Here is a 23,265-nt window from a genome sequence, read left to right on the forward strand (position 1 = left end):
CCATATTCAATTCTGCCTTCAAAATACTTATGATCACTCATGAGACGGTAAGTGTTTAAAAACGGACTCTCTTAAATGAAAAAAAAAAAAAACTGCTTTGTTGTGCTTGACAATTTATGTGGTGTAATCACCCGCAACATGGCCAGTTTCAAGCTACTAGAAGTTCAGGAATTGCAAAATTCCTGAAATTTAACGGTTGGCTTTCAGGGGTCAGTCCAAGCTTGCTGCAGGACAACACTGAGTTCCATCCCTAACCTGAACACTTCTCACCTCCACCACCCCTCCCTGTCCTGGTCAGCATCAGCTCTTCCGGGAACACTGCTGTAGCCTCTGTTGGCTTTCATTTTTCAGCTACAGTGATTTTTGGAAAAGTCAAATTGTTGCTTCTTCCCCAACACAGCTGCATGACTCCCTTCATCCCTCCTTCAAGCCTCTGCTTAAGGTCACTTTATTAAAGGCACCTTTTGCAAACCACCCTGTACATAGTATCAATTCTCCCGTCTACCCCGACATTTTAATTTCTCTTATCCTGATTAATTTTTATTTAGCATTTATTACCATAAGCATTATACCGAATACAGGCAGCCCTAACTTTTCATGGCAGAGCAGGATTGCAAGAATGACTGTGCAGCCAGAAACCCAGGAAAGCAATCTCCACATCCAATCAGAAAAACAGTGATCATTTTGTGACCTTTACAATCTTTTGTCAAAATATCGGAAACTCTCATACTGTCAGTTACAAATGTAGAAGGCAATAAAAAATAATAAATGAATATTTATTAGTACACCATAATTCCAAACATTGGAAACATCGAGCGTTCAAGTATTTTATTTCTTTGTAAAAATGTTTCAAGAGTAGTTGAAAGAGTGCTTACCTCCTTCTTGTACACTTCTGATATGGAGCAAACATCCTTTCTACCTGGGTGTTTTATCACCTTCCTCTCTAAGTTTGGATTTGTTTCTAGCACCTTAGCATTTGCATTTTCAGTGTGGTGAAATCTCTGCAAAAGTTCCTTTCACGTGAAGATTTTTGCTGTTGTCACATCCTCAGGGACACCTTCACCCTATTTGTCAGCACCCCATCCCATATCTGTTAAATTCACCTTCTCTGAGTCCTGCAGGCTGCCTATCTGAAGCTTCTCAAACACTACCAGGATCTGCGTTGCCTCCACCAGCTACTTATGCCTCTATAACGCCACCGACATTCAATTTGAACCTTACCTCCAGCATTTTCACTGCTCATTTATTCACTGTATTTTCACTGTGGTTGTCCAATCTGTCTTTCAATTATTTGTTTCCCAAAAATGTCACACGGGCTCATCACCAGTTACATGAGGTTGCAGTCTTGTGTGACCCTGTGCCCCTGGCCTGTGGACTTCACAAGTGCCTCTCAGTTTTTCCCCCTATGGTGAGACAGGATGGCTAGAGGGGACTGGAGTTGGTTGCTCGCCTTCCCAAGGTAGGTTAGGCTCTGATCAAATTCCAGCAGATTAGGCTCTGGTAAAAATAGTTTCTCCTGAGAGCTGGGCTTGGTAAGAAGAAAGAATGCTCTGGTGTATTTCAAAATGGTTCACTTTCCCCTCCCCACCCCACAGGAAGCGTAAGTGAATATTTCTCTCATATTTACTCTGAGTACCTAATCAAGCTCCTGGAGGTAAAACTCACAACAGTGTTGGAGTTCCCTGTGACTGGGTCCTCCTGGAATCTGTTTCTTAGACTGGCCCACGCCAAGTCTCTAGCAATTCTTGAATTACAGTGCAGGTTTTCCTACCCTGGCACTGGTTCCCATGGAGGTTTTGGCTTCAGGAAGTTGTAATTATCTATATCATTTTGTCTAACTTCCGATGTTGGAGACAGTGGTCTGTTCTGTGACCTCATTTCTCTGACGGACCTAAGAAGAGTTGTTATTTCTTACATCATCTTGTTACTTGATGTTGGCTCTAGGGACTTTTTGCAGGGGTCATCCAGGAGTTTTGGTTCCATCCTTAAAGGCTACTACAATAACAAGACCTCAAACTTTCCACACCCAGAATTTCAGTCTCTGAAGATCCAAACTCAGTCCTTAGCTACATGGCCCCATGGATCAGGGCTGTCCAATGAGGAAGGGCCAAGGGAACCCTGGCATGAAGGGAGTGCCTCTGGGACAGAGAGCAGGCCCAGGGCAGTCAAACTGTCTCCACTACTGTCCAAGGCTCCCAGGTGTGGGATCCCCAAAGTGGATATCAGCAACTTCCCAGGGGTGGCAACTGTGCCTGCTTCCTCTTTTACTATGAGGCTGTGCCAGTCTCGTGGCCTTTTCCTTCCACGGCAAATTCCCTCCTCAGATGTCATGGCAGGTGGGGCTTCTCCTTTCCTGCAGGGCTTAGAGGCTGGGGTCTCCCCATGATAAACCTTTGAACACAGCAGGCAATGGCCATAGCTGTCTTCCAGCCCACCTGGACGACCCTTGCCTCTTTATGCTATTGGGACTCACAGGTGAGTGCAGCCTGTTCTACAAAGGTGTATTTATATGTAATGTCTCCTCACCCTCTCAGCCCATCTCACCCGTTTTTATAGATTTCCATTTGGGAACATTTTCTTCTCTCCCATCCCAGCAGGAGACAAGATTTGGAGCACCTTTTCCATGAGCATCTGTGCAGACTCTTACTAGGATGTGCCTTTCCCTAGTCATAGTGATTTTCCGAGGCCATGCTTGTACCATAACCCTGGTGCTAGTAATGACTTCATGATTATAGGACTGGACACATGACCCACACTCATCATGTGGTGGTACCTGCATACCCCCCAGCCATTGGCCAGGGTTGTTGCAACTGCATCATAAATCCTCTAGGACAGAGAGTCTGTTTTTTAAAGGTATTACCAAAACACCACCTAATAACTATAACATCTAACTTTTGGAGGACAGTCAGCAATTATTAAGGAATTTGCATATGTTAATCCATTTTATCACCATAGCAAACCTCTGAAGTTGATATGATTATTATTTCCATTTTATATTTGAGAGAACTCAAGAAGCAGAGATGTTAAACAGGTTCCCTTAGGTCACACAGCTAGAACTGATAGAACTAAATTCAAACCTAGAAGTTCTGATTCCTAAGCCCACAAGCTTAACCTTTGCTCTTCTCAAACATTCACCGACTTGTCACTTGTCCCACAGCCTTATCTCATTATCTGCACCTTGTGTCATGACTGCAGGGCTAAACTTGACAGAAAGAGAATTTTAGTTTATGGTTCCCCAGGCTCCTGGTTTTCTCAAAAATTTAGGCTGTATCTGTACTGCACAAAGTCAACCTAAATTTGAAATTCAATTCTCCACATGATTTCCACAACATTTTTCACTCAAATTGTATCTATGCATCTAATAGATCTTCATTGAAGGATTGGAGTTCACAGGAAGTCATCTTGCTGCTTTAAGTAGAGATTCTGCCAAAGTATGGAAACTATTCTATCAATATTTGAGTCATATATTTCAAACGATAATTTTTGAAGGCATAATATTTTGTGACTCATCTTTCAGGTTAGTTGTTACTTTCATAAAAGGAAACATTTCTCTTTCAACCATTTGTGCTTTTTACCTTAAACTATACTTCTTAAGATAGTATTTCTATTGCAGCATTTTCAAACTGTTTTGTGTTATAGCTTTTGCCATTGCTATATTTATACCTATTGTCATTAGTTTGTTTTTTAAAATTTTTTATTATACTTTAAGTTCTAGGGTACATGTGCACAACGTGCAGGTTTGTTACATATGTATACATGTGCCATGTTGGTGTGCTGCACCCATTAACTCGTCATTAGGTATATCTCCTAATACTATCCCTCTCCCCTCCCCCCACCCCATGACAGGCGCTGGTGTGTGATGTTCCCCTTCCTGTGTCCAATTGTTCTCATTGTTCAATTCCCACCTATGAGTGAGAACATGCGGTGTTTGGTTTTCTGTTCTTGCCATAGTTTGCTGAGAATGATGGTTTCCAGTTATATTCATATCCCTACAAAGGGCATGAACTCATCCTTTTTTATGGTTGCATAGTATTCCATGGTGTATATGTGCCACATTTTCTTAATCCAATCTGTCAGTGATGGACATTTGGGTTGGTTCCAAGTCTTTGCAATTGTAATTAGTGCCACAATAAACATACGCGTGCATGTGTCTTTATAGCAGTATGATTTATAATCCTTTGGGTATATACCCAGTAATGGGATGGCTGGGTCAAATGGTATTTCTAGTTCTAGATCCTTGAGGAATCGCCACACTGTTTTCCACAATGGCTGAACTAGTTTACAGTCCCACCAACAGTGTAAAAGTGTTCCTATTTCTCCACATCCTCTCCAGAACCTGTTGTTTCCTGACTTCTTAATGATCACCATTCTCTCCCTTCAAAGGAACACAGCTCCTTGCCAGCAACGGAACAAAGCTGGACGAAGAATGACTTTGATGTGTTGAGAGAAGAAGGTTCCAGACTATCAAACTTCTCTGAGCTAAAGGAGGAAGTTTGAACTGTTAAAAGTGAAGGCCATGGAGTGTGACAACCTGTGTTCTAGTTCTAAAAGCTGGGTGATGTTGAACAAATTTATTATTGCCTGCGTGCCTCAAGTTTCCTCACCTGTAAAAAAAGGTTAATGGTAGTGCTAATTTCCTGGGGCCAGACTGATGAATTAATAAGGTAACTGACATAAAATGCTTGGCACAGTATCTGGAGCACAGGACATCTACAATAAACACAGCAGCTACTACCCTTCATGTCATCTAGAGACTAGTTTCTTGTTTTAAAGTGTAATTTGGCATCGATTAACATGATTCTATCATTTTTATGTTCATTTCTGTGACTGTGGAGAAGGAGGTGATGATTTCACCCATTGTGCATCTGCCACATTGAAACAGAAATTTGGGTGGAAATGTGATGACTTTTACGATTTCATTTGACAATTACTCATGATAGGTGAAGGATTACAAGCCCAGCATGGGAAAGAGAGGTTTCCAGACAGGTCTTTCTTAGTCATAGATGATGCAGGAGAAACCATTTCTCCTACCAAGGAAGTTTTTCTGAAGCACAAGCATATCAGGAAAGCAGTGAACTCTTCCTGTACACAAATGTAATTATAGCCACAATTTTTTGGTTATAATTAAATATGAATCAAGCCTTCTGTATGGTTTATATTACTCTTACCACATCCCTACAAAGTGCATGTTATAACTTCCATTTACATGTAACTAAATTAGGGCTTAGAGAAGTCAAGTGTCTTGCTGAAAGTCACACAGCCGGAGATTGTAAGAAAAAAAATTCATCTACAGATTGACAAAAAGCAGGGTGAAGAGGATCCAGAGGGAGTGATTGATCTCAGAGTGTCAGAGGTAGACCAAGTATACCATATAAGCTGGGTCCCAGAAGTCCTGGGAAGCTGGGAGAAGGCCACTAGTGGGAAACTCAGCATGCAGGAGGAATGCATTTAAAAGCAGTATTTGAGTTCCCTCTTCACCTGGCACCATGCGTATCAATAATAACCTACTGAATCTCAAGGGTGTATAGTCATTATCTCTTTTGATGTTCACCAAAACATGGCAGTGATACTTATTATCCCAAGGTTAGAAGGCAAAACTGAACCTAGGTAGGCCCAGTAACTTCCCCAACTCCTTAACACATCTTCTTAGCCAGGGTATTTATTCTCCCGCCCTCCTCAGTTCCCATCTGAACACAGTGATGAATGGAATAGGTGTTCTGTGTGCAGAGCAAAGAGTATTGAAATTGATGTGACTGCCCCAGGAATCTGCCCTCCATATTCTTCCCCATAATAAGCTTATACCCTCTCCATAACCCGTAATCCCCACCTCACCCCACAAAACAGATCCTTATTACCCTAAGCCCACTTCCTCTCCTGGAAGAAGTCAGGAAGTAATTCCTTCTTCTGGGTGCAGGCACATGAAAGTGCTAAGGTCCACCTGAGACTGAATTTGGGTGAAGTTTTGCCAGTTATACTGATAAAGGTTTGGAATAGGGAACCATTTCAAGAGCAGACCTGGCTCCTCTCCAACACTGAGCAGGTCCTGTGATCCCTCCTCCTGTCCCCAAATGAGTAGTACTTGGTTGAGGCTGGTGCAGAATGAGACCACAAGCCAACCACATCCTGGGGTCTTGATATGCAGAGTTTAGGAAATGTTTCATAACCACAGGTCCTTCTTGGCTTAATAGCCCCAAATGGCAAATCACCAAGAAGACATAAAGATGGGGTTAGGAGTCATGTGGAAGGAAATCAGACCTCAGGTGGGAAGGAAGCATTATCTCTGCTAAGCCTGTCTGATTCTCCTGAAATGGAGCGTGAGTAACTGCTTGCATTGTAGCTGCTTGCTGTGCCTGATTTCTATTTCACAATCCAGAAGCAGGTTACTGCCTCACTCCATCACAGCCACTTCCTCTTGAACTCAGGGAGGTAGGGTTTGTCTTGTCTCCTCAGAGCAGAGTCTGCGATCTTCTCAGCACAGACGTTTGGACAGAGCAGGCTCTTAAATTCTCCAGAATGCCTGTCCCAGCCTCCTGGTCCCACCTTCCTGGTCCTTTCCTGCTGATGACGCTACTGCTGGGGGCACTCACAGGTGAGCATTGCCTTGGGTTAAAATATTTTTCCCTGCCCACTGAGCCATGGCCTGCCCCTGGACTTCCAGGTATTCCAGACAATGACAAGTGCTGCCAAGAAAGGCCAAGGATTAGGCCTTGACTGAGAGCAGAAAATCAAGGAGCAGAGTGCTTTCTCTGTGCATTTGCAGCTGGCTACCAGAGGCATTGAACCACAGGATGATTCAACTCCCACTACAACAATTACTTACATTTTGATAGTATTTCAACTGACAAAGCAGAGAAGAATTATTATTTAAATCCTTACCAGTACTGAGGCCCTAGGGCCAAGTGACATGCCCAAGTCCACTGAATGAGCTCAGAGACACCCTAACATGGTTATGTGGCTCCAGGCCCAGCATTCTCTCTTCACCAAACTGAGGATGTGAAGTCTGTAATGATGCTCACTTGAGTAGGGCAGTGGTGCAGTGTGTCCCAGGAATGTTCAGCCACCATCCTACCTAAGGGTGCTCCTTACTTCGTCCTCTGTTTCCCCATGCTCCTCCCTCCCCTGTGACCTTATTCTTACTACCCATTTCTCTGTGACCTGTTCCTCTTTAAGAAGTTCCACATTTGCTACTTACTGGGTCCTTATTCCTTTTCTAGGGCTTCCATAACAAAGAACTGCCTGCTGGGCAGCTAAAACTACAGACATTTACTTCCTTGCAGTTAGGGAGGCTGAAGTCCAAGATCAAGGAGTCAGCAGGGTTAGTTTCTACTGAGGTCTCTCTCTTTGGATTTTAGAGGGCCATTTTCTCTCTCTGTCTTAACACATGGTCTTCCTCTGTGTGTGTCTGTGTCCTCATCTCTTCTTATGAGAATATCAATCACGTTGGATTAAGGCCCATCCCAATGACCTCATTTAACTAAATTACTTCTTGAAGACCCTGTCTCCCAAACTGTAACATTCAGAGGTGCTGGGGATTAGAGCTTCAACACGTGCATTTTGAGGAACACATTCAGCCCATAACAGATACTACAACCTCCCTTGGTTCTCTTAATTTCCCATGGATAATTTCTTTCGCCTTCCCCAAGACAGGCAGGATTGGAGGGCCTTTCCTGGTGCAGCCTGGGAGAGCCCTGCTCACAGCTCCCAGGCAAGTTACCTGTCCTGATCGCTTCTCAGGCCATGGAGCCGACCCCAGAACCAGAGGGCTGGGCACAGCAGCCTCTCAGTTCCCCACTGGGCCCTTCTGTGATGTCACCTCACAGGCCCTAGAGGGCAGGGGTCTCACTTTTCAAATTATTTTTCTCACACATACACTGTACCCAAATGGTAGCAGTAAGAGTTTAACAATTGAGCTCTTCCTACCATGTAGACACAGTTATTAGCAGTTTGCCTGCTTTATCTCCACTAATCCTCACAACATCCCTGTGTGAAAGCTACAACTCTTATCCCCTATTTGCAAACAAGGAGTCAAGTGGAGGGAAGAACTTCTCCATTCATTGTCTTCTACCTCAGTCTGTGGAGAAGCTGGAATTCAAGCCCAGGTCGACCAGCTCCAGAGTTCATTCTTTTAGTCATGTTATGCTACTAGCAGAAATATTAGAAAATGCGAGGAAGTAAACATAGAATTAATTATTGCCACCCCCGCGTAGCCCCCATGGCTACGGGGAGCCCCGTCGCCGGGGGGTGAGGCACACCCTGCGACCTGGCTCCTAGCAGCCACCCCCGCCTCGCCCCCTGGCTACTGGGAGCCCCGTCGCCAGGGGGAGGCACCCCCGCGACCGGGCTCCAAGCAGCCACACCCGACTTGCCCCCCTGGCTACTGGGAGCCCCGACTCAGCGAGGGAGGTGAGGCACCCCTGCAACCGAGCTCCCACCAGCCACCCCTGCCTCATCCCCCTGGCTACTGGGAGCCATGGTGGACTCAGCCTGTTTCCAATATTGTCAGTAATATCATCTTCCCCTCTGAAAATTATGAACTCTTTCACAGACGGTTGTACAACCCCACTATGCACACCCTCAGAGGGTGTACAGCCCTCTCTATTAGGAGTCATATCATCCTCTTCCTCCCTGAATATTAACAACAGGATCCCAGGAGTGTTTCTATTCCCTGTGATATAGGGTATCATATCCTTTTCTCTCAAGCAGAAGTTTGAAACAATAACACTGGGGGCGTGTACACCTTCTCTGATATATTAATTAATATCATCCTCTCCCTGGTGGATATCAAGAACAAGTCTATTAATTATTAATATAATAAATATAATAACTAATACTAATTATCAATATTAATGATCACATTAAGGATCATAGAAATTCGTACTGGTTTAAATATTAACAATCTGTAATAATAATTAATAGTAATATCACTATTAATAATTAATAATGATATAAGCTTTTAATGTTTCTTAAATCAATACAAAGTGATGTTGGTAATAAAAAAATAATTAGCATTAGGGACTAATAATATTGTTAAATGGCATTAATATTAATAATTAATTTGAAGCCTGCTTAATCATGTATTTAAAATAATTATCCATACTTAATAATGGTATCCTATCAATTATTAGTATCATTGATAATTATTAAAATTGATCATTGATGTTTAATAATCATATTATTACTCCTAATACCACAGGGATTGTACACCTACCTGTGATGCTGTTCCTAATATCCAGGAACGGAGAGCACGATTTTAGTTTTAATATCACAGTAGGTGTACACTCACCCCATGACACCGATCCTAATATAAACGGGTAGAGTATGACATGATTCCAAACATAGCAATGAATGGACAATCACCCGGTAATATTGCTCCTAATATTCCCGGAAGAAGCCTATGCTATTATTCCAATATTTCAGGGAGTGTACAGCTCTTCTGTGATATTGTTCCTAGTATACAGAGGGGGAGAGGATGATAATAATTTGTAGGCTGTGTTCACCTGCCCTGTGATATTGTAACTAATATCCTGGGAGGGAGAGGATGATATTACACTCTGTACAGCAGGAGGCGTCCACCCAGTCTGGGATATGGTTCCTAATATCCATGGAGGGGAGAAGCTGATATTACTCGCAATATGGCAGAGGGTGTACATCCACCCTGTGACATTCTTCTTAATATTTCAAGGCCGAGAGCTTGATATTACTCCCAGTATCGCAGACACTGTACAACCCCTTCTGATACTCTTCCTGATATCTGGAAGGGGAGAAGATGGTATTACTCCCCATAACGCAGGAGATGAACAAAAACTGTGTGATACCAGTGAGACACCCCCCCCAGCGATGTAGTGACTAAGAGGCAATCCCTCTCCCCGCTGGCTACTGGGAGCCCCATCGCCGGGGGGTGAGGCACGCCCCCTGATCAGGCTCCCAGCAGCTACCCCCGACCGGCCACCCTGGCTACTGGGAGCCATGTGGACTCACAGCCTCTTTCTTGTATTGTGAGTAATATCATCTCCCCATCTGAAAATTATCAACTTCTTCTCAGACGAATGTACACCCCCAGTGTGCACACCCTCAGAGAGTGTAACCCCCTCTGTATTAGGAGTCATATCAGCCTCTTCCTCCCTGAATATTAAGAACAGTATCCCAGGGTTGTTTCTACTCCCAGTGATATTGATTGTCAGATCCTCCTCTCCCAAGCAGAAATTTGAAACACTATCACGGGAGGTGTACACCATTTGTGATATATAAATTAACATCGTCCTCTCCCCAGTGGATATCAGGAACAAGTCTATTAATAATTAATATTAATAATTCTATTAATATTAACAATAATTATTGATTTTAATGATCACAATGAAGAGAGTAAAAATTAATACTGGTTTAAATGTTAACGATTTGCAATTATAATTATTAGCAATATCACTATTAATAAAAAATTATGATATTAGCAATTAATGTGAATTAAATCAATACCAAGTGATGCTGGTAATCAAATAATAATTAGTATTAGGAACTAATAATATTATTTGATGACATTAATATTAATAATTAATTGAAATTAATTATAATTAATGCATAATCACGTTTATAAAATCATGCATAATCATGTTTATAAAATCATTATCCATAATTAATAATGGTATCTTGTGAATTATTAGTATCATTGATAACTATTAAAATCGATCATTGATGTTTATAATCATATTATTATTCCTAATTCCACAGGGAGTGTAAATCTACCTGTGATGCTGTTCCTAATATCCAGGGACGGAAAACATGATTTTCTCTCTCTCTACTGTCCTCCATTTGCCACCCTAGCTGTCCTTTCCCTGTCACCCTGAACTTCCCTGGGCTCCTAGACAGGCACAATTGTTGGAGCCTGATTTTCATTATGCTCCTATAGGAGGAAAAGCAAATGAATTCAACTGATGGAGTTTAGGTATGATTTGCTGTGGGAGAAAGAAAGCAAAAGTAAAGTTATGGATGGAGCTCCTTGGGTGGATTTAAGATACCGTTGTTGTGGAATGATGTTGCGTGCCTTCACTTCCTCATCTCGTGTCAGAGAGAATCACCCTGTTCAGCAACTGCTTTCTGTGGGACATGTAGATCATCCTCTCGGTTTGTTTCCCTGTCGCCTCTCAGTAGTCTAGCAACAATATAGACTCTTCAAAAGAATGGGAAATCCCAGCTTTGCTTAAATACAGAAGCGCTCACAGGCCATTTTCTAGGACAATATTGCCACCTACTGGAGGCAGCCACAAATGCACACCAATAAAGGCAGCCACCACTTAACCGGCTGCCAAACCCTTGAGATCCACTGCCTGATTCAAGGAGGCCTCTTCCATCTGGCATCCCTTTTTGGAGATGGGTCAACTAAGACTCATTGACTAACAAAGGGAGAATCCAAAAGTCAAAAAAAGCAGTTAAATGAAAATGATATATTCAAGAGCTCAGCTGGGGTGGTCTTGGCATCATATTGGTTTTACAAGAAAAGAAAATGTCAGATGCCTTTCTGGGTGAAGTGTTATCTCCTACTTTGTTACCTGAATTGTGTTATTTTCCTCCGATGAGGGTTTACTGTATCCTCCTGACACAGAGTGAAATCAGATCATTAAGATCTAATTGATAATCAGACCTCTTAATGATCAGATTTCAGTCATGGATAAAATCAACTTGAGACTCAGTTGCAGAACGTCAAGGCTCTGTCTACTTCTGGTTGGCTTCGCTTCTAGACTGTAGCCTGGAAGGGCCCCAGCCGACGACTTGGGATGTTTACTAGTGTCCTCCCACTTCCTGCCTTATCAAATTCAGAACTCCAATTTTTATCTCCTCAGCACTGTAAGTCTTTAGGGCACTCTGCTCCACTTTTCATTGGATTACTCCAATGGGCACAAGGCATGAAACTTAGTGCCATCTTTAAGGATGTAAAGGGTACAGAAATGATGCTCCCTGTCATGTATGCATTTAGTTCATCAGTTGTGGAGAATGACCGTTCACTATCACAACCAATTGGTGGGCCCAATTGCAGCCACTGCGCCAGATGTGGAATCTTTGCTAGAGCAAATGCACATTGACTCAGGTACATGGTATGTGGCCATCAATTGAATTAATCCATTCTCTTCTATCTCTATCAGAAAAAGGGATCATAAATAGTTCCACTCATATGGAATAGACAACAGTATACATGTGTATTTTTGCCCTAGGACTATATTAAATATAGTGTTCCTTTTGTTATAATATAGATAGAAAAGGTGTGGACTACTTGTACATCCTTCAGACCATCACACCTGTCTACTATATCGATGTTAACATGCTAATTAGGCCAGATGGCAAGAAGTAATCAACACCTTGGAGGTGCCAGTACATGTGCATTTCAGGTGACAGGAAGTAAATCCTATGAGGAATCAGAGGCCCCCTAAATCAGGGGCATGCTAAGACAACCCATCCAAAGAAAAGGATGAATTATTGAATCTTGCATACCCCATGGAGAAAAAGAAAGTACACTGCCTGATAAACCTCTTTGGGTTCTAAAGGTAGCATATTCTACACATGGGTATACTGTTTCAGTCAATTTACAGGGGACACTATAGCCTACCAACCTTGAGTGGGGTCTGGATTAGGAAAGGGTCCCAGAAGATCCAAGCTATAGTGAAAACAGTACGGCTACTTGGACCGTGTGCCCTGGCTGACCCTCTGGTATCAGAAGTATCAGATGTGGGAAAAGATAGCATGTGGAGTTGATGGCAAGCCCAAGTGGGAAAAGTACAAGGCAAAATTTTGGGGTTCTGGAGAAATGCCATGTTTTTGCAGTGGATAATTATATATCTTTTGAATAACAACTCCTTTTGAATTATATACTGTTTGAATATACCTTTTGGCCCCTGGTAGGAGCACCTAACCATGAGACATTAAGTGACTCTGCATCCAAATCTCCCCATTTTGTAATGCGTTCTATCAGATTTATCAAGTCATAATGTCAAGTGTGGCCAAAAAAACCAGTCTCTCATAGAATGGAGTTGGAATACCTAGCATTGAGCAGCATGAGCAAGAAAGGAGACCACAAGTGAGTTGTATGAGAAAGGCTCCCAAAGATGTTCACAGCCTAATCCCTGGAATATGACTATGTAGGTTATATGGAAAAAGGGAATTAATGTTGCAGAGGGAATTAAGACTGCTAATCATCTAAGTTTAAGATAGCAAGGTTATCTTGGATATCTGGATGGCCTGATGTAACCACAATGATTCTTAAAAATGAGAAAAGGGAGAATCAGAGATTCAGAGGGAAATGTGACCATGAAAGAGGCATAGAGAGATGCAACACTGCTGGCTTTGAAGATGGAGGAAGAGGCCGTGAACCAAGAAATGTGAGTGAGCTCTAGGAGAAAGAAGAGGCAAGGAAATAGATTCTCTTCTAAATCCTCCAAAGAGAACTTCATTTTAGTCCAGCAAGACACATGTCAGATGTCTGACCTATACAGGCGTATACTTGGGCCTGGGAAACAAAGGGTAGAGGCAGGAAGGGCCCTGCTTACCTTTATCTGTATTCCTAATAATACACTTAGGGAATTTGTGCTTCCTGTCTCTCCGTCTGCCATTCATGGCCCTGCCAGCCCCCAAGTCAGGACTCTGTAGGATGAAAGGTCCTGATTCCCTATAGGGGCACACTTCTGCCAGGGGACATGGAAAGAGTCCCGCTGAACTCTAAGCCATAGCTTCTGCCTGTCACTGCAAAGACTTTGTATCCAGAGACCATTATGCAAGAAGAGTCACTGTCTGGGCTCAGGCAATTAACCCAGTTCTTCAGGAGGAGGAAGTGCTTATGTGACCCAGTAAGGGCAGGAAGAAATATGTTTGCCACTCACATGATCCATTTGGACCCTACTTGACCAAATTTGATAGTAAACAGACAATTGCACCACCCTAGCTTGAAAATAGCATGGGAGCCAGGGTCTCAGACCCCTCAGAAGTGAAGATTTGGGTCATGCCACCAGGTAAGACACCAATACTAGAAGAAGCATTACAGGAGACTGAGGGTAATTTAGAATGGACACCAGAAAAGGGAGACAGTAAAAATCAGTCACATCCCCTAAATCAATTGCTGTGAGAAAAAGGAGAATTCTCTCTGAAATTCCAAATAAAATAAATTCTCCCTTTTATTTATTATTTTATTTGAGAGAATTCTCTCTCAAATTCCAGCTGTGCATTGTACCAACTAGAATTTGAAACCAAAAACAATACCATTTGTTTGAGCAATTCCCCTCCTTCCCATCCAAACTAACTTGCTGAGATTTTGATTGCAGTTGCAATGAATCTATAGAACAAGTTGGGAAGAACTGAAAATGTGACAATATTGAATCTTTCTATAAAGGTACATTGAATATCTCTCCATTTATTTAGTCATTCTTTGATTTCATTCATCAGAATTTTGTAGTTTTCTTCATAAAGAGCTTGTTTAGTCTTTTTAGATTTATGCTCCAGCTGTCCCTTCCCAGTGGAGTTGTATAAATAGTGCTATTTCTCCCAGCCACAATGTGTGACAATACACATGAAGTATCGTCAACCAGGGAAGCTCATCTGAGCTTCAGTGTCAGGGTTTTTACTGGGGGCTAGTGATGTAGATATGGCTGACCTTAGTCTCCAGATCCTCCAGAAGTGGTGCTGATAATGTGTGGCCCAAGGCCACCACTATCAATATTAAATAAAATAGACTTCAGATCAGAGAAAATTACCAGAGACAGATAGTGCTATTATATAATAATAAAAGGATCGATCACCAAAAAGACATAGTAATTACAGATATGCAAGCACAAAACAACGAAGTGACACAATATGTGAAGCAAATCCTGATATAATTAAAAGGAGAAATAGGCAAATCCACAATTATAGTTGGAGAACTCAACACCCTTCTCTCTCAACAACTTATGGAATAACTATACAGAAAAACAGCCTGGATATGGAAGAACTGAACAACATGATAAATCAACAGGGTCTACTGGTCATTTATAGAACACTCCATCCAACAGTAGAGTACACATTCTTTTCAAGCACCCACAGAATGAATACAAAGATAGATCATATCCTAGGCCATGACACAAACCTCAACAAAGTTGAAAGAGCTGAAATCATATTGAATGTGTCCTGTGGGCTACAATAGAATCAAAACTAGAAATCAATAACCTAACAATAACAGAAAAACCTCCAAACATTTGGAAGCCAAACAGCACACTTCTCACTTCTTCTTCTCTTTTTTTTTTTTTTTGAGATGGAGTCTCACTGTGTTGCCCAGGCTGGAGTACAGTGGCGCAATATCAGCTCACTGCAAGCTCTGCCTCCCAGGTTCACGCCACTCTCCTGCCTCAGCCTCCCAAGTAGCTGGGACTACAGGCTCCCGCCACCACACCCGCCTTTTTTTTTTTTTTTTTTTGTATTTTTAGTAGAGATGGGGTTTCACCTTGTTAGCCGGGATGGTCTCGATCTCCTGACCTCGTGATCCGCCCGCCTCGGATAATGCACAGGTTAAAGAAGAAGTCTCAAGGGAAATTTTAAAAGACATTGAACTGAATAAAGGTGAAAATAAAGCATCTCAAAATTTGTAGAACACAGCCAAAGCCATGCTGAGAGGAAAATCAATAGCACTAAATGCTTATGTTAGGAAAGAGGAAAAGTCTCAAACCAATAATATCAGCTTTTACTATAATAATCTAAAAAAAGAGCAAAATAGGTAGCCAAATGAAGACAATAATAAAGATAACAGCCAAAATAAACACTGAGTTGGTTCTTTTGAAAAAAAAAAAAAAAAAAATATATATATATATATATATATATATATATAAAATTGACATAGTGCTTAGCAAGACTGGCAGGGAAGGAGGGAAGGAGAAAGGGAGAGGTGCGGGGAGAAAACCAACTTGACAATAACATCAAGAATGAAGCCGTGTTATCACAACAGCCCTTGAAGATATCAGAAGTATAATAAGCACACATTATGAACAACTCCACACATAAATTTGACAACTTGTATAAAATGGACCAATTCCTTAAAAAATACAAATGACCACAACTCATCTGATATGAAATAGATAATTTGAATAGCGCTCTATTAAGGAAATTGAATTTGTAATTTAAAATCTTCTGAAAAATAAATCTCCAGGGCCAGATGCTTTTACTGGACTATTCTATCAAACTCTTAAAGAAGAATTAACACCAATTCTATACAGTCTGTTTCAGAAAATAGAAGAGGGTAGAAAACTTCCCAATTCATTTTTATGAAGCTAGTATTATTCTGATGCCACGCCTCCCAAAATGAAAGAAAGTATTGAAAGACAAACTTTAGACAAATTTAATTTAACAGAATTTTACAGAGCAAAGAACAATTCTAGAATCAGTCAGCTCCCCAGAACTAGAATAGATTCGGAGACACGCCAACGCTGCCATTTAGTTGAAGATAATTTATGGACAGAGAAAGGAAAGCAGCTTAGAGAAAATGAAAGTGAGGTACAGAAACAGTAGCCTTGGCTGTAGTTCACAATGAGAGAGCAACTCACATATCTAGGATGATGTTAAATGTTCCCAAAAAAGGAAATGATAAATGTTTGAGGTGGACAGATATGCTAGCTACCCTGATCTGATCACTATATGTTATGTGTATCAAAACATCACTATGTACCCCATAGATATGTACAATTATGTGTCAATTTAAAAATACAATTTTTAAAAGTATTTTGCAATAAAAAGTTTGAAAAAGAAGAAGAAAAAAAAGAAAAGTAACCATTGCCTTGGCTACAGCTCAGCATTTACCTTGTTTGAACACTATTGGAACAGCTGGCCGCCTGTGAGTGGTTGAGGTATTGCTACTGTGATTGCCTGAGAGTCAGGTACCTGCTACAAAAGTAGGCTGGTCTGTTTCCACGTTCAGTTAGGTTATAGTTCACTATGTATTGAGAAACGTTTAGGTCAAACTTAAAGTACGTAAGGAGGTAGCTTTAGGCTAAGCTTAATTTAACAAAAGAAAGAGAAAAGAAAACTATACACCAAAATCTTTATAAATATAGACCACCCCCAATTTTTTTTTTTTTTTTTTTTTTTTTTTTTTTTTTTTTTTTTTTTTTTTTTGAGACAGGCTCTTCCTCTGTCACCCAGGCTGGAGTGCAGTGGCTCATGATAGCTCACTGTAACTTTGAAATCCTGGACTCAAGTTACCCTTGTGACTTAGCCTCTCAATTAAGTAGAACTACAGGTATGCACCACCATGCCCAGCCCCCTGAAACCTTTAACAAATAAAATACAGCAATATTTTAAAAGAATTATACACTATGACTATGACTAGGTGGGGTTTATTCCAGGACGCAAATCTCATTAAATATTTAAAAATCAATCAATGCAATCTACCATATTAGCAGTCTAAAGAAAAAAAACTTATGATCATATCAATTGATACCAAAAAAGCATTTAATAAAACTCAATATCTATTCATGACAAAAAAAAAACCTCTCAGGAAAATAAGAATACAGGGAAACTTCCTCAACTTGATGAAGAACATCTAAAATAAACACCTACAGTTAATATCATAGTTAATAGTGAAAAACCAGATGTTATCTAAAATTAGAAACAAGGCAAGAATGTCTAGTCTCATGACTGTATTAAACATAGTACTGGAAATTACAAGTAATACAATTCTAAGTAAGGCAAGAAAGGAAATGAAAAGCGTAAAGATCAGAAATGAAGAAACAAAATTGTCCCTATCTGGAGATGACAAGTAAAATCCCAAGGAATCTATAAAAAAACTCTTAGACCCAGATTTGGACTCCCTAGCAAGTTTACAAAATACTAAATAAACATACAAAAATCCATTGTATTTATATGTGCCAGCAATAAGTATGTGGAAACCAATATTAAAAATAGAATGCCATTTATTAATATAATCACTCTGAAAAAATGAACTACTTAAGTGTACATTGAGCAAAAAATGAACTGGACAGGTATGCTTAAAAGTAGAAAACACATAAAACAAAGAATATCTAAATAAATAGAGAAGCATATCCATATCATGTTTATGGATTGGAAGACTTCGCACAGTAAAAATACGTCAGTTCTCCTCAAATTGATATACAGCTTCAATGCAATTCCTATCAAAATCCCAGCGAGAATTTTTGCACATATAGACAAGATTCTTCTAGTATTTATGTGGAAATCAAAGGATCCAGAATAGCTAAAACAATTTTGAAGAAGAATAAAGTGAGATGAATCAATCTACCCAATTTACAATATAAGACATTACATAGCTTATTAATACAGCTTACTAATTAACACTGTGCAGTACTGGCGAAGGGATAAACATACAGGTCAATGGAACAGACTAGAGAAACCAGAAATAGATCTACACAAATATGCCAGAATGATTTTTTTTACAAAGACTCAAAAGCAATTCAAAGGAGGAAGAAAAGCCTTTTCAACACATGGTGCAAGGACAATACATCTATAGGCAAACAAACAAAAAGACACTCAACTTAAACCTCACTCCATACACAAAAATTTAACTCAAAATGGATCATAGATTTAAATGTAAGTTGTAATAGAATGAAACTTTTAGAACAAAACAGAGGAAAAAAATACTCAAATCTTAGGACTAGCCAAAGAGTTATTAAAATTAACACAGGAAGCAGAAGCCATTTAGGAAAAAAAAATGATAAGTTGTATTTTATCAAATTAAAAAACTTTTGTTTTGTGAAAGACACTATGAAGAGCATGGAAAACGTAAGCTACAGATTGAGAAAAAATATTTTCAAACTATATATCCACTAAGAGTATCTATTTACTTATTAATTAATTTATTTATTTATTTATTTAAGACTAGGATTCACTCACTCTGTTGCCCAGGCTGGAATATGTCACCATCACAGCTCACTGCAGCCTCAGCCTTCCAGACTCAAGCCTCAGCCTCACGAGTAGGTGGGACTACAAGCCTGCACCACCACGGCCAGCTAATTTTTGTATTTTTTGTACAGACAGGGTTTCCCCATGCTGCCCATGCTGACCTCCAACTCCTGAGCTCAGGCAATCGAACTCCTGACTGAGCTTCCCAAGGTGCAAGGATGACTAGCTTGAGCCACTGTGCCCAGCCCAATATTTAGAATATAAAAGGAACTCTCTAATTTCAACAATGAAAAACAAAAACCAGCAAAAGACATGAACAGATATCAAAGAGCATATATGGCAAATAAACACAGGGAAAGATGTTCAACGTTATTATTCAATAAGGAAACAAATTAAAAGCACAATGAAATAACACTACACACCTACAAAAATGGCTAAAATAAAATATACTGACCAAAAAATGATGGAGAAGATATAGTGACCAGATCATGGCTATTTTGCTGGTGAAAATGTAAAATGGTGCAGCCACTTTAGAAAACTGGCAGTTTGTTAAAAAGCTAAACATGCAACTACCCTATGACCTTGCCATTGTACTCCTAGGCACTTATCACATAGAAATGGATACTTTATGTTCACACAAAAACCTGGATGAGAGTGTCCATAGCAGCTTTATTCATAATAGCCCAAACTAGAAACAACTCACATGAACTTCCACGGATGAACAGTAAGATGGTCCATGGATGCTAGGGAACACTACTTAGCAATAACAAGAAACAAACTTCTCTTGATACACACAATTTGGATGAATCTTTCGATAATTATGCTGAGTGGAAAAAGCCAATCTTAAAAGATTAAATGCTCTATGATCCATTTACATAATATTCTTGAAATGACAAAATCATAAACATGGAGAACATATTAGTTATTGCCAGGAGTTATGGACAGGATGGTAGTGGGGAGGAATTAGTGGGTGTGACCTTTTAGGGCAACATGAGAAATCCTTGTGGTGCGGAAAATGTATATTGTATACAAAATGTATATTGTATAATGTGTGACACAATGGTATTGTATCAATAAAGGAGCAGAATTGTAACAGAATTGTGAGAAGGAAGAAGAAAGCAGTTTTGCATGAAGGCAGCTAAAGAAGTTCTCTGAATGGCTGGTGGCTCTGGTCTGTCTGCTCCCAAAGCCAGGAAAATCTGAACCCCAGCCTGTGACAGGTTCTGGGTAGAGAAGAATGGGAGGCGCACAGGCAGATCAGACAGGGAACTGATGAGCCCAGCAGGTTGGCTAAGGGACACTGGCCACAGCCACGGGTACCCTGAAGGTGCTACTGGTCCCCAGTCTCCCCCTCCTCCACCCTCTCAAGGTTTGCAGCTACTTTTTGACAGGGAGAGCTCTGAGGCAGATCCCAAACTCTCTGAAAAAGAGGGCTACTACTCTCTCATCCCTCCTAGGGGCCCAGAAGATAGGGCATCAAAAAATCAGTAAGGGAGAGAGGGACTGGAAGCAGTTGGGCAGAGAGGCCTGTTATCACTTTTCCCTACCATCCCTGGCCTCACCAGTTCTGCCCCACAGGGACTCACACACTGGGCTCCATCAGGAGATCCCACTCCCAACATCACCGCCTCCCGCTAGGGCAGGCTAGAAATGGCCGGTGTCTCCAAGATTCAGTCACTGGCCAATTCCAGCCTCATGGCCCCCTCTATGACCTTGGGGAGTGGAGGGCTGGCAAACCCTCACCAGTGCCACACCAGACTCTGCTGTTATGTCGGGACGTACCAGCTGGAGAGGACAGGGGTAAGGGCTAGGACTCAGGACTAAGGCACAGTCTAGCCCCACACACAAGGGGTGTGCAAACCAGCTCTGGGAGAAACAAAGGAAAACTACAGGCATCCACTCCCTGCTCCTCCCCAACCCCAAGGTGGGAGGGGGTGACCCAGCTGAGTAGGAAGCATCTGGGAAACCCAAGGACCCCCTCACCCAAAGGAAGAGAGTCCCTGAGGTGAAGGCAGGCCCTTGACCCAGGGCTGGGAAATGAACAACCCTGGGGGCAGGGCGTGATGGACAGCAAGGGAGGAGCGAGCCAGTGGGAGGTTGGAGGGTGCAGCCTCTCAAGTAGGAGGAGGAGCAACAGGGGAGAGCTGAACTCGGGAGTGCCCAGAGTGGTGATGGTCCTGCCATGCCAGGGGAGGGATTGCCAGCATTGGCAGGGATGGGGCGGGCATCCTAGAGGCCCAGGACACTGGTTCGCTACCTCTGCGGCCCAATTCCCCAAGTGAAAATGCTAGGAAAGGCATAGGGAGCACTCCGGTGCTCCAGGAAGGCTCGAGGGGCCCCTTCCTGAGCCCCTCAGTAGCCCAGAGGGCAGAGGAGCAGGCTAGGTGTCCAGAACCCCTCAAGACAAGGTGGCCAGCCCTGATTGGGAGGGCTTAAGCAGGGGAGGGAATAGGCAGACAGGGTCCCGGGGCAGGGGAAAGGAAGTTCCCTACTTGGGGGACTGTAGGGGATCTGGCATCCTATGAAGCCGAGGCAGCTTCTCACTGTGGGCCTGCCCCCATCAACTCCTACCCCAGGTCTTTTCCAGAGTCCTCCAGCTCACTCCCACCTCCAAAAGAAGCCACCTCTTCCTACACTCCATCTCCAGGGCCCAGTTCTTAGGACAGCCCTCACGGATCCTCCCAGTCCCCTGTGAAGAGAAGCCTGGAGGAAAACCAACGCCCTGTTTATGCAGGGTGGGGAGACCGAAGGAGACCCCATCTGCCCAGGTGTCAGGGGACCAGCCCCTCAACACCACCCTAGCCTCTTGTTTCTTTCTCCTGAATCTTCCGCAGACCCCCTCCCCTGGCCATCCCTTGTCCCTGGGGAGCCCTGACTGGGAAGGGTATGGGCAGGCTGGGCAGGACTCCGGTTTCTTGTGCCCGGAAAGACTACAGTTTGAGCCAAGCAGCAGATGTCTCAGGCACATGGGTTATACGGACAGGGCTCAAGCATTAGTTTTGTCATCAGAAAGGGGGGTCCCTGTAGCTGCTCAGCCCGAAGCAGGGCTTATACGTTTGAAGGTGGTTTTTCCTCTGCTCAAACCGGATGGAACCGGCTCAAAACGGATGGAACCGGATCAAACCGGATCAGACCGGATCAAACCGGTTCGAACCAGTTCAAACCGGCTCAAACCGGATGGAACCGGATCAAACCGGATCAGACCAGCTCAAACCGGGTCAAACCGGTTCGAAGCGGATCAGACTGGTTCAAACCGGATGGAAACGGATCAGACTGGCTCAAACCGGATGGAACCGGATCAAACCAGATCAGACTGGCTCAAACCGGTTCAAACCGGATCGAACTGGTTCGAAACGAATCAGACCGGTTCAAACCGGTTGGAACGGGATCAGATTGGATCAGAAAGGATAAAATCGGATCAGACCAGCTCAAACCGGTTCAAACCGCATCAAACTGGATGGAACCGGATCAAACCGGATCAGACCGGCTCAAACCGGATGGAACCGGATCAAACCGGATCGAACCAGATGAAACCGGGTCAAACCGGTTCGAACCAGATCAGACCGGATGGAACCGGATCAAACCGGATGAAACCGGTTCAAATCGGATCGAACCGGATGGAACCGGATCAAGCCGGAACAGAACGGCTCAAACCGGTTCAGACCGCATTAAACCGGATCGGACTGGCTCAAACCGGCTCAAACCGGATCAGACCAGCTCAAACCGGATGGAACCGGATCAAACCGGATCAGAGCGGCTCTAACCAGTTCAGACCGGATAGAACCGGATCAAACCGGTTCATACCGGATCAAAGCGGATGGAACCGGATCAGACCGGATCAAACCGGATGAGACCGGATAAAACCGGATAAGACGGGATCAAACCGGATGAGACCGGATCACACCAGTTCAGACCGGATCAGACCAGATGGAAACGGAGCAGACCGGCTCAAACCGGTTCAAACCGGTTCTAACCGGATCAAACCGGATAAGATCGGCTCAAACCGGCTGAAACCGGATCAGACCAGCTCAAACCGGATGGAACCGGATCAAACCGGTTCAAACCGGATCAAGCCGGATGGAACCGGATGAAACCGGATCAGACCGGCTCAAACCGGTTCAGACAGGATGGAACCGGATCAGACCGGCTCACACCGGATCAGACCAGATCAAACCGGATCAAACCGGATCAAACTGGATCAAACCAGCTCAAACTGGTTCGAAACGGATCAGACCAGATGGAACCGGATCAGAGCGACTCAAACCGGATAGAACCGGATGAAACCGAATCAGACCGGATCAAACCGGATGGGAACGGATCAAACCGGATGAGATTGGCTCACACCGATTCAGACCGGATGGAACCGGATCAGACCGGCTCACACCGGATCAA

At 42.6% G+C, this 23,265-nt stretch overlaps 1 pseudogene; it reads left to right on the plus strand.

Annotated features, from left to right (window-relative positions):
- The first annotated feature begins 85 nt into the window (after nucleotides 1-85).
- LOC135965619 (signal-regulatory protein beta-1-like) overlaps nucleotides 86-23,265 on the plus strand; it is a 75,362-nt pseudogene continuing 52,182 nt past the window's right edge.

The sequence above is a fragment of the Macaca fascicularis genome, chromosome 10 (genome assembly GCF_037993035.2).
Source record: "Macaca fascicularis isolate 582-1 chromosome 10, T2T-MFA8v1.1".
In the NCBI taxonomy this organism is placed as follows: Eukaryota; Metazoa; Chordata; class Mammalia; order Primates; family Cercopithecidae; genus Macaca; species Macaca fascicularis.